Raw genomic sequence first — 16,461 nt, forward strand, 5'->3', positions numbered from 1 at the left:
GAGGACTACTCAGGAACTAATGCTAATACTGAGGAATACTGTCATTTAAATAATATGTGGTCAGAAGTACTCATCAGAAAATAACCAGTAACTAGCAGGGTAGATCGCGTTGACATAAGGTGTGCGCTAGAGGGAGCCATCACCACTCAGAACACAGTGTGACGCAGCATAAAGATAGAAATAACAAAGCCCTAAAATGACAAAACTCGTTCAAAAATGTTCTACCATTCCTAACACACCCTAAATGATGAAAAATACCTCTTGTAATCGAGAATGTAAAACACATGCAGTGTATAAGAGAAAAAACGAGAGAAAAGCGCATCACTTACAGGACGTCAGCTAGCTAACTAGTAAACTAATGTTCTAATAAAATGCAGCCACGCATGAACACCATCAATGTAAAGTAATATCCCTTCATTTTAAACCCATGACATTTTCTGGCAGTAATGAGTAAAGAATACACCGCAAAGAATAACAAAATGTGGCCAAAAATAAGATATTTCAAACGGCACGTCCAAGTTGAGTCTCGACTACCAACGACTCGAAGACCTTAGCGGTGGCTGCGGGCTTTGCGTGGGTTTTGTTTGCTCGAGGAGAGTAACCTGCTGTGTTTCTGCATGATGAGCGTCCGCGCGGGTATATCACGGGCAAGCGCAATCTGCTGGGGATACATCTAAGGTAATATTTCGTTGTTTCACCTAAGTCTGTTTTTTTCGCTATACAGGAAATAAGTATTTAATAAATCAAGAAATTGAAAGTTAACTGGTTTATTGCATTCATTAGTAAGAGTTATTGGGCTCGAACCTTAGCGATGCTTCTCACGGTGGGTTATTGACTTACCTGATGCACGTGTCCTTTGAGCATACGTGCAGATGAATGCCAATGTCCTTGCCACGAAGTAAATTCTAGACATACGGCGTATTAGTTAATATATGCTAAGGCACGCATTATTTCCGTGTTGATTTGTTGTTTTGTTGATCGCATAGACCTGCTGTTTGATCTGCCTGAACCGATAGTATTCCGTCGGTATGACTTCATCATAAAAAAAATCTTATTACAGTTTAATGCTGTGTAGACTGTTCTTAATTTAGCACATCCTATACAGCACGACTAAAACCATCACCATAGTTCCTGAAGTCACTGTCACATCACAGTTTGTTGACTGCCGCATTCATTTCAAGGTTAAGCCAATTTGATTGGAAAACCCTGACAAGATTTGGCAGATTGTAATCGTGTGGTAATATACTCCTCAGCCTGGTTTAAGTTTAGCGCTAGAGCTGAACATAATCCTCTATGGCCCATTGACTTTCTGCCCTTGTTGTATTGGTTACCTGGGCTGTCATCGCATTTCATGGGTAAAAGAGAAACTGTTGGCGAGACTGTTTGTACTGCACTGCAGTGACCATAGAGATAGAATCCTTATATGGCTATCTATTTGATGGTTTAAATGTCTATTTGATGGTATGATGATGTGAAGTTAATCCAGTTACTGTGAGGGGACTCCAGCACTTCATTTCCCAAGTATTACCAATTCAAACTGCAGATGTGTCCATGACACCTGTAGCTAAATGTAAGGAATCTGACGTTACCAGGGTCCTTAAAGAGTTTTATTTTTCATGAAATTACATTTTACAAATGTAAGCCACTTAATTGTCTTTGATTAAGTCTTTAATTTTCTTAAATTTCAAATTGCATTATCCTAATTTTATGTTTCAGACGTTGCTGTGGGCCCATTCAGATTTCGGTAATTAAATTCCTATGACTAATATCAGTCGCCTAGTCATTGTAAATCTGAAAACCGCTTCGTGAAGATTACAACTACATGTAATTTGTAACGCTGCTCACGCAGCGGAGCGAGAGGACGGACACAATCGCTGAGAAGAGCGAGATTTATTCAAGGGCATACCATATTCATCGTCGCTAAGCCAGTCCGGGTCCATAAACGGGAGGGCAGTCCGTAAAACATGCAAACACAGGCATTACAAAACAGGGGAACACGAGCAACAGGCAAGAAACCAAAAGACAGGAACACTAAACGGCCAGGTACAACGATCAACTTAGAAACAGTCAAAATACCGGACAAAAGACAAGGGAGACTCAGGGGCTTATATACATGGGACTGAAAACAAGGAACAGGTGAGGATGATAATACAGGGGCGTGGCAACAAACGAGGAATCACAGAGACAAACGAGCAGGGCGGGACGAACGGGCAAGGAGCACAGACATGAGGGAACCCGGAGTGACAGCTAAGGGAGGGGGCGAGGCCATACGTGACATAATTGTTAGATTTAGGTTTGTTTCCATACTTGAGTTATTTTAGCCAGAGGGGTAGGGTGACCAGACGTCCTATTTTTCCCGGACATGTCCTACTTTTGAGACCTAAAAAAGTGTCCGGGGGGAATTTCAAAATCGTCCGGGATTTTGCGAAGGAAGTGTGACATTAAAAGTAGTGGATGAATGACAGGCTGGGCCGACGGTTGTATTTTGATAGACATGGTAGCCAATCCGACGTCTAGGGTTTGATACACGCTAACACCCCCCCCCCCCCCCCCCCCCCGTCTGCAATCGACACACACGCCACTAAAAAATAAATTTGTAAAAAGTGTCCTCCTTTTCAGAAACCCAAATCTGGTCACCCTACAGAGGGGGAAATTTCTCAAGAATTCTTCACTGTGCCCGGTGTCGAGCATTTACATCATCAGAGGAGAAAGACAGTTTGTCACCACGACGTATTAATAGTTCTGCTTGGGAAACATGAGATTTTTTGTTAAGACATTTGAATATATAGCCAGTGTCAACATTTTCGCAAAGCTGACGCGATGTGCCACAGAGTTTAGTCAGCACTCTAGATACCTACTCTGATTACTTGTAAGGCCGATTATGTCCATCTAGATAAGGAAACATCTGTGTGGCTTAATTTTTTATTTTGTCAGGTAACATTTTTTAAGGCCCTGTGTTGGCATATACACTAAAAAATGGCATTAGCGTGGTAGGTAGCTACGCTTAATTTTTAGCAAAATCTAGCCCACTTGTCTGCCAAGCATTGTGGGAATTCAGTACTTTTCAACATGTTTCACTAAATTAATAATTATGTAGCTAGTTACATATTTTGTGAATATGGCTTAATATCCTATTAGAAGTCAGCTAGTTCGCTGTAGTTTAGCTAGCTAACTAGCTAGTAGCTACGTTTGAATATTGCAGGGGATTAACTAGCTATCATCACTAGACATCACACGGTAACATCAGTATGCTATCACTAGCTATAAGAAAGGATCAGGTTTGTTGCTGCGACGTCATCCTATCGTTTTTAGAAAGCTATATATATTCAAATTTTCAAAATTATTTTTGAAATATCTTCACTGCAAAATGTGGTCAAGCTTTATTTGAATGATAATTAAAGAGAGGATGGGCATGTCTGCAGAAAGCCTGGTTACTTATGATTTAACAGTGACAGCTCTTTCAAATGTATGGTGTTCTCTCAAAGGTCCTTAATGTTCAAGAAGGGATATTAAATGTAAAGTTTTAACAGCCCTAATACAAGAGGTATTTAGCGAATATTAATCCTGCCTTTCCTGCCCTCTATTACAATGGTCTGCCCTCTATACATCTTGATTAATTGATTTGGTATGAATGCCATATTTAGCCTTCTCCTCTTGAGGGACTATTTTTAGAGTTTTCTGCAATTTACTGGGAGGCATCAGATTTCCCTTTCCAGAGCAGGAAGTTAAAGTCCTTAAAGAGTGATCCTATCACCGAAATCCAATCTTCAATGTCAGGGACCACAGTAAAATATATTGCCATACTAGGCTCTCATTTGACCTTGAGTGAAAGACACTTGGTTTGAAGAAAATATGCTCATGGGAGTAGCTGTCCATTTTATCACGTTATACTTCTAATGACTTCATAATCTGCCAAAAAACCTTTTTATATAAATCCTTATATTCTCTGTGAATTAATGTTATCTTAAGATAGTGACCACTTTATGTGGTTTTTGTGACTGCAGATGACAGATTTTTCCATGAGACTGACACATATATTTTGTTCTATGTGTGTTAAAGAGAGGTAAAGAGTGTCATGTGGTGTGATGTTTCTTAGGTGTGTGTTGCTCCATCCTTGACAATCAGTCATCATTACATTACCATGTCAATCACCCTTGGCTAAATACCAACTCTACAAACATGTCTTCCTTAATGACCTTCCTAAATGAACTCTGGTGTTATCCACACTCATTGGGAATTATTGTTTGTAGTTGCCTTTGTCTTCATGCTGAGTGGGTCTTCTTTAGCCTCCTGTTTATGACTTTGCCCTGTTTTTTTCCACCTTCTGTATTATTTTTTAGCCTTTGGGTTTTGTTTTTATCCTGTGCTTCTCTGGTAATCTGCACACATTGCATTTGGATCTCCTTTTGTCTTTTGGGTTAGTCACAGTCAATCACATGTATTTCCATGTCAGTTTCCTTGTTCTGTTGAGATTGTTCTGTCAACCATTTTAGGTTTGGTAAAACATCCTTGTGCAATTAAGTCTTAAACTTACTCATATAAAATATACATCAATCTCAATTTTCAGCCCACCAAATCTATATCAATAACTTCTAGATGTTAGGTGACTTCAGAAAAACTTCCTCCACTGTCCTGGTAGGTTTCATGTAGATACCAAGTTTTGATTACCGACAGCAGTTTACTTAAAAAATGGTGAGCGAGAGAGTCTCAGAAGAGATGACCACCTGTGTAACGGCAAGCCCACAGTATACCCCGGCTTTATGTCAGTGCTGTCAGTGCTGTGTGCAAATCGGGAGCACCCTGTGCTGAAAGAAGACCCTGTGGTCACGGAGAGGACAGTGGCGGATGGAGAGGACAGTGGCGGATGGAGAGGACAGTGGCAGATGGAGAGGACAGTGGCGGATGGAGAGGACAGTGGCAGATGGAGAGGACAGTGGCGGGTGGAGAGGACAGTGGCAGATGCAGAGGACAGTGGCAGATGGAGAGGACAGGACAGTGGCGGATGGAGAAGACAGTGGCAGATGGAGAGGACAGTGGCGGATGGAGAGGACAGTGGCGGATGGAGAGGACAGTGGCGGATGGAGAGGACAGTGGCAGATGGAGAGGACAGTGGCGGGTGGTCAGGCTGGTAATGGGTACAGAAGATGGCGGTAGATGGAGATGGTGGCAGGTGGAGAGGATGGTGGTGGGTGGAGATGGTGGTGGGTGGAGACGGCAGCAGGTGCAGAGGACGGTGGCAGGTGGAGACGCTCACAGCGTCCTCTCCACCCTCCAGCAGCTGCCACCTCTCCTGACAATGATACGCCTGCCTGCTCCGCCAGGGTGCTGAATGTTTAGCTGCATGGAACAAATGCCACCGTGGCTGTGTCACCTTATACAGCGCAGACGGAAACCAGAGCTTATCGCGGGAGGCTGAGCCTTCACCTCCGCACTTCTGGTTTATCTGGGGAGCTCCTTGACTTTGACCCCGTAAAGGGTATATGTGTGGAGGACAGCCACTCTCCCCTCTGCCTGTTATGGCTCTGGCACTGAAAGCACAGAGAAAAGTTAGAAACTATTGGATTAAATAGAGTAATTCAGTGCTGAGCACTGTTTTGATTTATTTTCTTTATATGGCCTTCCTTTTATATTCCTTTATATTTTTGTTCTTTTGAAGACTCATGTCCATTTGATATATGAGTGCATTTAGTCAGCTGTGTTTATGTGTTGACAGACAGAGAGAGTGTAGAGAGAAACACATGGGAAGACGGATGTCTGTATGGCTGTTCAAAATAACTCGCCAAACTAGCTGACTACTAACATATGCTCAGTATCATCATCATCATTATCATCATCATCATAAGCATTACTTGGCTCTCCTCACAACTGGCACTTCCCCCATCATTCACTCACTTTCAACCTGTCTCCCTCAAAAAGACATGCACACAGCTGATGACATGCAGAGTCAGGGCAGCGGGAAGATTCACTGAGCTAGGAGAAGAATACACTACTGCAAGCTAAGGCATCACATCCAGAGTTCTCTCTTTCTCTCTCTCTCTCTCTCTCTCTCTCTCTCTCTCTCACTCTCCCTCTCTCTCTTTTCCCCCTTGTTTCTCACTTGCTGTTGCTTGTGAGGCATCCTCTCCTCCTACCTTTCTCTCTCTCACTCTCTCTGCCTCTCTTCCTCTGCACCTCTCAGAGTGGATCCTGCTCTGCCCATCTGTTTCCACACCGCTCCCCAAGCAGGGGTCGGCAGGCTGGGATACAGCACGGGACAGCGGTGAGTGTTCAGCTGCAGTATTGCCTTTAATCTTGCCCTGCTGGGATATAGGGGATATATTGTATGGGTGCATGTGTGTGTGTGAATGAATGCAGTGCTGCAAAGCACCACTGCACTGTTCTGTACATATTAATTCCAGCACAAGGAGATAAGTTAAAACTCTCCTGTGCTTTAGGGAGCTGCCTTAGCTCCTCCTTGACATATGCCACACACTGTTGCTGGAAAGCAGAGCAAGCTCTCTTAGGATAAATGTACAAAACAATGCAGCTAGTTTCATTTTACGTGTCGACTGTTCTCTTACATCAGCATTTCCTGCAGTGGTGAGTAAGTTAGCATTGTATCTCGCTGTCAGAGTTACATGGGTGGAGATGGTGTCAGTTTTGAGTAAGGCTAAGGTTTATGTGTGGTGTGCAGCCATTTGTAGACAATGCTCAAGATAGCAGTTTGAGTGAAACTTCAACTCCAGTAAGTTTTTGGCTTGATCTCAGTGGAATCCCCACACCAGGCCAGGACTTTTCAGAAACAAATATGACTAAACATGTATGATACTGCTTTAATAAAACACCTTTATATAAACATGGGTTTGTGGCAAGTGCACTGAACTCTCCAGAGTGAAAGAACACGAACAGAAGAGTGTTATGATGGTCGTATCAGAACTCAGGAGACTCTCCGGATGTGCAGTACTGGAGGATGTGCAGTTTTTGTGCTCATCTGGGAAATTTAGAAATATATGGAAATCTACTCAACTGAAAAGACATTTTTGTTTGTTTTGGATTAGTATTGTTATGCTTATTATTTGGAGTCTATGGCCATTATGTTCTGCTGGCCAAACCTTGTGATCTGCAGGACTTGCTGTGTCATGGTTCTGAGCTATTACAGCCAACAAATTAGAAAATGTAGAAATTGGACATTTGCTTGCCCGTTACCCTCACAAGCAATTTATCCCCTCCCCCTCAGATGATCTGAAACATGTTATTTACTTGTATATGTTGAACAGTTCAGTTAAACACTTCTAGAATGTCTTGTCCTTGACAGGAATTGGTCCGTTAATGAAGGTCTTTAATGCTGACTGCTGCACTTTTTTTACCTTGTCTGGGGTACAATTCAACAACTAATTTTAAAAATAGCCAAATCAATATTGACTATATCAATAGAAGCTGCAGTGACAGTAGCTCATATTCACATCACACTGGAAGACACAGGTGCAAGAACAGTTGATCGTTACCTGAAGGAGGTAAGTGGAAAATCCGAATTCACAATAAACGCTAGCGCGCTGGCACAGCTGCAAGTCCCTCCCGTCACCGGGGGGGGGGTCTGCCTGCTCCGTTCCAGCAGGGTGGAGCAGCATTAAACCTGGCACACGAAAGTTGGAGAAGGGGAGAGCGTGTGCTGACGAGGCAGAAACCTGCTCAGGCTCACGAGGAAGCAGGAAGTTCTGGAGCAAAGCTGCGCCAGGAGCCGTAGAGGAGTCTAGCGCATCGGCCCCGTAGAGGAGTCTAGCGCATCGTCCCCGTAGAGGAGTCTAGCGCATCGGCCCCGTAGAGGAGTCTAGCGCATCGTCCCCGTAGAGGAGTCTAGCGCATCGGCCCCGTAGAGGAGTCTAGCGCATCGTCCCCGTAGAGGAGTCTAGCGCATCGGCCCCGTAGAGGAGTCTAGCGTATCAGCCCCGTAGAGGAGTCTAGCGCATCGGCCCCGTAGAGGAGTCTAGCGCATCGTCCCCGTAGAGGAGTCTAGCGCATCGGCCCCGTAGAGGAGTCTAGTGCATCTGCCCCGTAGAGGAGTCTAGCGTATCGGCCCCGTAGAGCAGTCTAGTGCATCTGCCCCGTAGAGGAGTCTAGCGTATCTGCCCCGTAGAGGAGTCTAGCGTATCGGCCCCGTAGAGGAGTCTAGCGTATCTGCCCCGTAGAGGAGTCTAGCGTATCGGCCCCGTAGAGGAGTCTAGCGTATCGGCCCCGTAGAGGAGTCTAGCGTATCGGCCCCGTAGAGGAGTCTAGTGCATCTGCCCCGTAGAGGAGTCTAGCGTATCGGCCCTATAGAGGAGTCTAGTGCATCGGCCCCGTAGAGGAGTCTAGCGCATCGGCCCTATAGAGGAGTCTAGTGCATCGGCCCCGTAGAGGAGTCTAGCGTATCGGCCCCGTAGAGGAGTCTAGTGCATCTGCCCCGTAGAGGAGTCTAGCGTATCTGCCCCGTAGAGGAGTCTAGCGTATCGGCCCCGTAGAGGAGTCTAGTGCATCTGCCCCGTAGAGGAGTCTAGTGCATCAGCCCCGTAGAGGAGTCTAGCGTATCGGCCCCGTAGAGGAGTCTAGCGTATCGGCCCCTCTCCTGCTGCGCTGCATGTAATCGGACCCAGCCTCAGCCAGTTCCACCCTGTGGCGTGTCGTCTGAGCAGAGACCTGCAGGGGACCCCTGGACACACTGTGGTCCCAGCCCAATCTGGTCCCCAGTGCACCCGAGCCATATAATCTCGACGTGAAGAGTTTTGAATTGACTGAACAAAGGCACTTCATTTCTTGAGCATGCCAGGTTTTAGTTTCAGATTTGCTGGATGGCTGAAGACAAAGCGAACTGTCAACTTTATTTATCGTAACCCCTGAGAACCCTGGGCACCATCACCCCAGAACTCCAGCACTGCACCTGCGGATAAAACTAGCTCAGATGACTCGCTCAGTCAGGAGGCATTTTACATGGACAGGTCTTTCCATTCCATTTCATGGGCCTTCGTTTGCCTGTAGGCTGCCTACCACAGTCTATGATATGCCACCAGAGACTCTGTTAATTAGGCTGATATAGTCTTCAGGGGCAGATTGCCACTGAAACCTAGCGCTTAACACAGCTTTTGAACATTAAACCCCTTGCAAATTAAAGCCCCAATAGGGAAACATTAGGGTTAATAGGCCAGTGTTGTGGTAGCACAAGGCTGGACCCACTGATCTTGAGTCAGTCTCCAGAGCCTCATTCAAGGAGATTTCAAAGCTCTAGTGAATATTGTTGACAAATCAAGTGTTGCTCTGCCTTCAGATAAGAAAACATTGATTAAGATATGATTCTGGGAAGGCTGAAGGAAAGACTCTTCATACAGTATTTTTTGGCATTATGGTGTTGGATGTCTTGCTCCTGTGGATTTGATCTGGTGTGTGTGTGTGTGTGTGTGTGTGTGTGTGTCTGTGTGTGTGTGTGTGTGTGTGTGTGTGTGTGTGTGGATGTGGGTGTGTGTGTGTGTGCTGAAGCGTGGTTCTGCAGCCCCCTCTATAATAGCATGAGACTGCAGAAATATGAGCTGAGAGTTATAAATCAAACAGACACCGCACATATTCAATTGGAGAATTTCTTACAACTCAACTGTTATTGGCTGTGAGTTAGCTGCAGAGCACTGACGCACACTCACACAGTGGTATTGCTAGTGAACTGGCTCCTCTCTCACTATGTAGACCTCTACCTCCACCCTGCAGGACTCTCACAGGATACCCCTTCTTCCAATCGCATTGGCTGCGCAACACGGGGGCGGCACTCTGATGGTCATGCCAGTAACTCTTTTAACTTCACACTTCAGTTTGAAGCACTGGACTGTATGTGCAGTTCACTGTGCATTGGTCCCCCCCCCCCCCCCCCTCGAAGGTTTGGACATAGCTTTGAAATCAGCTTGGGCTGTCATCTAAGCCAGTGTGCTTGGACATTCAGCTCTGTCATCGCAAACCTTTAGGGCTGTGAACTCCGCATCCTTGTGTCCAGCATAGCGAGCATTCTCTGGCCCAGTCCTGGGGACCATCTTGGTAGTCTCCGGGATTCCCTGACCCAGTCTGCCTGATCGAGTTCATCAGGAAATTAGCAAACCCTTCATGAGCTGGATCACTCTAGAAACTGAACAGAGCACTGGGTGAGGATCCCACCATTAGGTTTCTAATAGTGAACTGAAGGCTAGGGAGTGGGACGTCATGGTGTCATCTGAATGAACTGGTTTGTATAACAGAAAAAATACAAGAGGTTGCGTGGCGTTCTCCACGTAACCTCTGATGCTGTGCATTTGATAAGACTGCAAAAGGTGTTCTTGTGTACCACAGTCAGTTCTAAGGCGAGAATCCAGCTACCAGGGCTCTACACTGACATCTGTATGAGCTACAGGTCCATTACATCTGGTTTGCTGTCTGCATGCTGTGTGGCATATAAAGCAGTCCCACCAGGATTTTGCGGGCCTTTTTTGTGATTGTTGCAGGCTAAAATGTTTAATGTTGCGGGTGTTTTTCAAAAAACTTGCGATGCAAGTTGCGGTGTGTTTTTGCTTTTTTGTGATTACATTGCAATAGGGGGTAAATGTTGTATGGTTTCCTCTATTTAGTAGTCCATTTTAATTGTAAATTGCTGGTGGCGAATGTAAATTGTTACCGGGCGGGGTGTAAAATCAGACATCCCAAGTCTCCCGGAAGCAGCGGGAGTCTCCCGCATTTCGGTAGTGTCTCCCTGATACCCGCGAGTCACATATAATCTCCCGGAATTCAGAACGAGTGACCCACACAAACGCGCACACAGGCGACAGACTTTTTTTTCTCTAATCGCGAGTGGGAAGGAGAGAGAGGGGGTTCTGATTGGCCTGTTCTCCACTCAACAACTTACTTATATTCGCTTATATTACTTTCACTCCCCCCCCCGCTCAACAACTTAACCTCCGGGGGGGTAACCTCCCTGAAATCAACTTTTGCAACTTGGGATGCCTGTAAAATGGACACAAATTAAGTATTATATCGTGACCGATCGATCGCCAGTGGTTGGCGCCAGAGCATGGGTTAAAGCAAGAAATTTTCATTTGACTGAAAAATTTTTCCTGGCAAAAGACAATGCCAGCAATTACTGAAAATGTAGTGTAGTTGGGACACGGCCTCTTTTGCCTAATTCTACACAATAAACACATTTATAAAGTATATTTATCTAAACAGCCTGTGTAAGGAGAGAAGAGAGAATGAACACCTGAGCAATAAATGTACATAAATGTTTATATAATGGAGTTATCTGGGGGTCCTCTTCCAGAAAATTATTTAAAGATCAAGTCAAATTTAGTGAATCCTGGTGAGAGGTATGAAGCTCTCTTGTTTTTATCAGATTCACCATCGCAAAAACATAAGCCGTAATATTACATGCTTTAAGTAGGTATGTTACAAAAAATTAACACCACTGGATAGAGCTTTTAAATACAAACAGAACAACACCATCCATGTTAAGCCTGGTTTAAGCCTTTATACTTGACGCAGCACGAGTGGCGTGAGCAGCGCGAGGGTCCGCACGCCGAAAATGACGTAATCGCGGTGGCTCCACCCGTGCGCGAGAGCCTCGCAGTTTTGTAACTTCGCGCGCACAGCGCTTCAGCGCAGTGAACCAAGTCATGTTTGCCGGGTTCATACACCTTTATAAGGTGGAATTAAAGCACTTGTACGTCACTTTCAAGGTCCATTTCAACGCGTTCTCAACGTTAAATTTAAGTTAAATATTTATACATATACTCGAAATGACTCGAAATAATTGGCTTTTTATCACATTATTTAATGGTGGTTTATTTTCAAAACGCCCAATCTTAACGACTTCACGTTCTCTCATGTTTCGTCCTGGAATTACAAGAGGCTCGTATTTGTTAACGTAATAACTGTTCAGTCAGACAGATATTTGTTGTGAAACGAAGTAGTTACATTTTCAAGCATTTTAAAGTACTTTAGCCTAAATTCCAGCACTAATGCAACATTACAATTGGTCAGGTAAATGTTCATTCCCCTGTTTTGAGGGGTGTTTCTTTATACTACCACATATTGCTTCGGACTACACTGCAAAAAGAATGTGACGCAGCAAGTAGCCTCCGCCATTCGCGCAGGTGTACAGAGTCGCGCGCTACGATCACGCCAGGCAGGAGGGGGGTAAAAACTTTTCTACGTAACATCCGCAAATCTGAAGGCGGAATGAACCCATATATGTAATGCTGCAGCCCGGAGCCCCGGTGGGCGTAGGTAAAGGGCGGAGCATGTGCCAATCATTTTCGAATGCAGCCAATCAGATACTAGACTTTCATTGTCAATCAGTTTTTATTAAGCCAATTATCAGCCAGAGTTAGCTGTCAATCATTTTTTACTGCAGCCAATCATCTTAACAGATCTGCCAAATGAAGGCGGAAACTGCACGGAGAAGCTCTTTAAACAGAAGTATATGCCATTCTTGCACAAAAGTAGCTGAATAAAAACATTAGAAGAGCCATGACTTTAGACATTTTTAAATAAAAGTTTAAAATACTTCTCACTTGTTATTCTGGAACGGCACTTTAATGTTTTTTTTCCTTTATTGCACGTATTGCATCATTTGTACATCATATATATGTGGCGAGTGTAAATTGTTAGCGGAGGGGAGGTGTAAATGGACACAAATTAAGTGTTATATCGCGATCGATCGCCAAGTATAAACGCCTCCGCCGAGCAGAGCGTTGAGGAGCGATTTCGATTGGAGGATCGTGCTCTATTTTTTATTATTAATTTTTTTGCTGATGCTGGTCCAGCGTGTCGCGTGCCAGTGATTATGCCTCGGCGTGCCAACGGTGGCCCGCGTGCCATAGGTTGCCGACCCCTGCTGTAGAGCCTTTGAATATTAAAACCATTGTAGAAATTAAGTTCAGATGTGACCAGCAATGGAGCTCAAGTAAAAGAAGGACGCGATCACACAGTCTCATTGAAAATGTAGGAGTTAATGAATAAAGTGCACCAACGCAAAACCCGTAACATAATCCAAATCCAAAGTTTGAAGACCAGTATTTTTTTATATAATCAGGCATTGCTTTTAATCGTCATAATTATGGAGAGCTAGCTAGCTATCGTATGCTCACCGTTTACATCTTTCGCCAAGAGAAATTCGTGGGCAGAGTTTAATTACATCTTTGCTGGAGTCATTGAGTTGGATTAACTCTGATTTGATCAACTCTGTCCGATAACTCCAACACTCCATCGTCATTTGATTATATCAAAACAATACTAGTCTTCAAACTTTATTTGGATTATGTCACGGGTTTTGCGTTGGTGCACTTTATTCATTAACTCCTACATTTTCAATGAGACTGTGTGATCGCATCCTTCTTTTACTTTACTTGCTGAGCTTAATTTCGGCAATGGTTTTAATATTCAAAGGCTCTACAGCAGGGGTCGGCAACCTACGGCACGCGGGCCACCGTTGGCACGCCGAGGCATAATCAGTGGCACGCGACACGCTGGACCAGCATCAGCAAAAAAATTAATAATAAAAAATGGAGCACGATCCTCCAATCGAAATCGCTCCTAAACGCTCTGCTCAGCGGAGGCGTTTATACTTTGCGATCGATCGCGATATAATACTTAATTTGTGTCCATTTACACCTCCCCTCCGCTAACCTTTACACTCGCCACATATATATGATGTACAAATGATGCAATACGTGCAATAAAGGAAAAAAAAACATTAAAGTGCCGTTCCAGAAAAATAAGTGAGAAGTATTTTAAACTTTGATTTAAAAATGTCTAAAGTCATGGCTCTTCTAATGTTTTTATTCAGCTACTTTTGTGCAATAACGGCATATACTTCTGTTTAAAGAGCTTTTCCGTGCAGTTTCCGCCTTCTTTTGGCAGATCTGTTAAGATGATTGGCTGCAGTAAAAAATGATTGACAGCTAACTCTGGCTGATAATTGGCTTAATAAAAATTGATTGACAATGAAAGTCTAGTATCTGATTGGCTGCATTCGAAAATGATCGACACATGCTCCGCCCTTTACCCACGCCCACCGGGGCTCCGGGCTGCAGCATTACCCTTCTCGAATGAACCGCAAGTCAATCAAATGACACCGCCGTCATCCATCCAGCGCTGATGAGCGCCAGTGAGAATCATATTTCGGCCACAAAACAGATAGCACGCGTGTGTGTTGTTTATTATGATTTGACGGATTTTTTCCCCCAAAAAATCAAATGAAATCCGTCGTAGTGACGGAGAACTTTAACCCATGCGCCAGAGCAAACTAGTAACTCTTTGAATATGGATCAGAGATAAATAAACTAGATTTTTTTTCGGTGTGAGATATCGGATGTGTGGCGTGAGAGCGTGTGAAAACGGTCAAATGCGTGTGTCTCACGCTCAATGCGTGAGAGTTGGCAACCCTGTTATTTACCCATGTATTTATTGTCCATTTATTTATTTATTTATTTATTTATTTATTTATTTGGATCTCCCTATGGGTATTATAAAATCAAATCAAATTTTATTTATATAGCACTTTTTACAACAGTTGTTGTCACAAAGCAGCTTTACAAGTGCCGAGTCCTAGCCCCCAGTGAGCAAGCCAAAGGCGACAGTGGCAAGGAAAAACTCCCTAGTTTTTTGCATGAGGAAGAAACCTTGAGAGGAACCAAGACTCAGGGGGGGAGCCCATCCTCCTCTGGCCGACACCGGTCACCATGACAACAACAACAATATAGACAGAATGTAGACAGAATGTAAAAGATGCAATAATGTCCATTTAGACAGAATATAAAAGATGTAATAATGTCCATCATGGTGTAGGCATCCGGTTAGGCAGGAGGTGGCCGGCCCAGGATGGATCGCTTGTCTCTCCTCATCTCATTATTCCTCAAGCAGGCGGGCAGCCATGTGGAGAAATGAAACAGGAAAAATTAGCTCTGTATGTAACATGTACAAGACAGGTAAAATTATAAACATTTCTGGAGTGTGGCGGCAACTCCGGCACTAAGTTAAATTATTACAGCCTAGCTAAAAAAGGCAGAACTAGAAGGTAACATAGGCTTGGGGGCATTCTGAGACAATGGCATCCGTCCACTGCACTGTCAACAAACTTGAGTGACCACGAGCAGTGACAGGATGACAGCACCAGCACCCCAGTCTACCATAAAACCCTTCGTCTATGAACCCCTGGATCTGTACCTTCATCTAAGGGGGATATTAATTATCAAACGCTAGACTAAATAAGTGGGTTTTTAACCTAGATTTAAAGATTGTGACTGTGTCAGAGTCCCGGACACATTTAGGAAGATTATTCCAAAGCTGGGGGGCCTTATAAGAAAAGGCTCTTCCCCCTGCTGTTACCTTGTTAATTTGTGGAACTAATAACAGACCAGCACCCTGTGATCTTAGTTGACGTGGGGGTTCATAGTAGGACATAAGTTCCTGGAGGTATTCAGGAGCAAGCCCGTGTAGTGCTTTATATGCTAATAATAGAATTTTAAAATCAATACGAAATTTAACTGGGAGCCAATTAGTGTTGTCACGATACTAAGAATTACAACTTCGATACGATACTTTTAAAAGTATTGAAATTCGATACGATTTTCGATACCAAAGTCAGATACTGTGCTCATTTCTGTTTTAAAGGCTTTTTATTTATTTTTTAAAAAACAAACAAATATTGTATTTTGTTTCACAAATGTCAAATAAATAAAAGGTGTAGTCCCTACCACATTAAAACAGAAAAATAAATAATTGCACATTAATATAAATTAACAAAAATAATAGTAGTGCACTCTGGAATTCACATTTAGAAGTTAAAAAAGGCTAGTGCAAAAAGTGTATTTTAAGTATACTTTAAACAACTTTAACTCTTTAAGTAACTAAAACTTCAGTATTAGAGTTCAGTATTCATAGATGATTGATCCATTGTAGTACGATTACTCTTTTTTTCTCCCTGTATGCTGTCGCACTTACGGCTCTTAAACCAAGAATATGACATTTGCTAGGATACCATAATCGGACACATAATTTTGTATGCTATAATACTAGAAATGGGAATAATCACCAACCTCTTGGAATGTTTTGTACAAATATGCGTGCCTTCAGGTGTTTGGCCAGATTCGTTGTGTTAAGCTAGGTTTAAACTTTCGCGAGTGACCGTAGCGCGCAAGTCCGCACACCTTGTCCGCGTGCTTGAAAATGCTTGAAACAAATAGCTGTCTGACTGAACAGTTCTCTTGTATTATGTTAACAAATACGAGCCTCTTGTAATTCCAGGACGAAACATGAGAGAACGTGAAGATGTTAAAATTGAGCGTTTTGAAAATAAACCACCATTAAATAATGTGATAAAAAAGCGAATAATTTCGAGTATATGTATAAATATTTAACTAAAGTTTAACGTGCTGGGAAATATTGAAATGGACCTTGAAAGTGACGTACAAGTGCTTTAATTCCACCTTGTTGGTGTATGAA

The 16,461-nt window shown here is 43.5% G+C and overlaps 1 protein-coding gene across 1 annotated transcript in view; it reads left to right on the plus strand.

Annotated features, from left to right (window-relative positions):
• The first annotated feature begins 523 nt into the window (after positions 1 to 523).
• Positions 524 to 16,461, plus strand: part of kcnab2b (potassium voltage-gated channel subfamily A regulatory beta subunit 2b) — an 88,019-nt gene continuing 72,081 nt past the window's right edge. Inside the window, exons 1-2 of the mRNA XM_076984386.1 lie at positions 524 to 678; positions 6,179 to 6,259. The gene's annotated coding sequence lies outside the window, so the exon portion shown is untranslated. The remainder of the gene's footprint in view (positions 679 to 6,178; positions 6,260 to 16,461) is intronic.

Source organism: Brachyhypopomus gauderio, chromosome 21 (assembly GCF_052324685.1).
Source record: "Brachyhypopomus gauderio isolate BG-103 chromosome 21, BGAUD_0.2, whole genome shotgun sequence".
Taxonomy (NCBI): Eukaryota; Metazoa; Chordata; class Actinopteri; order Gymnotiformes; family Hypopomidae; genus Brachyhypopomus; species Brachyhypopomus gauderio.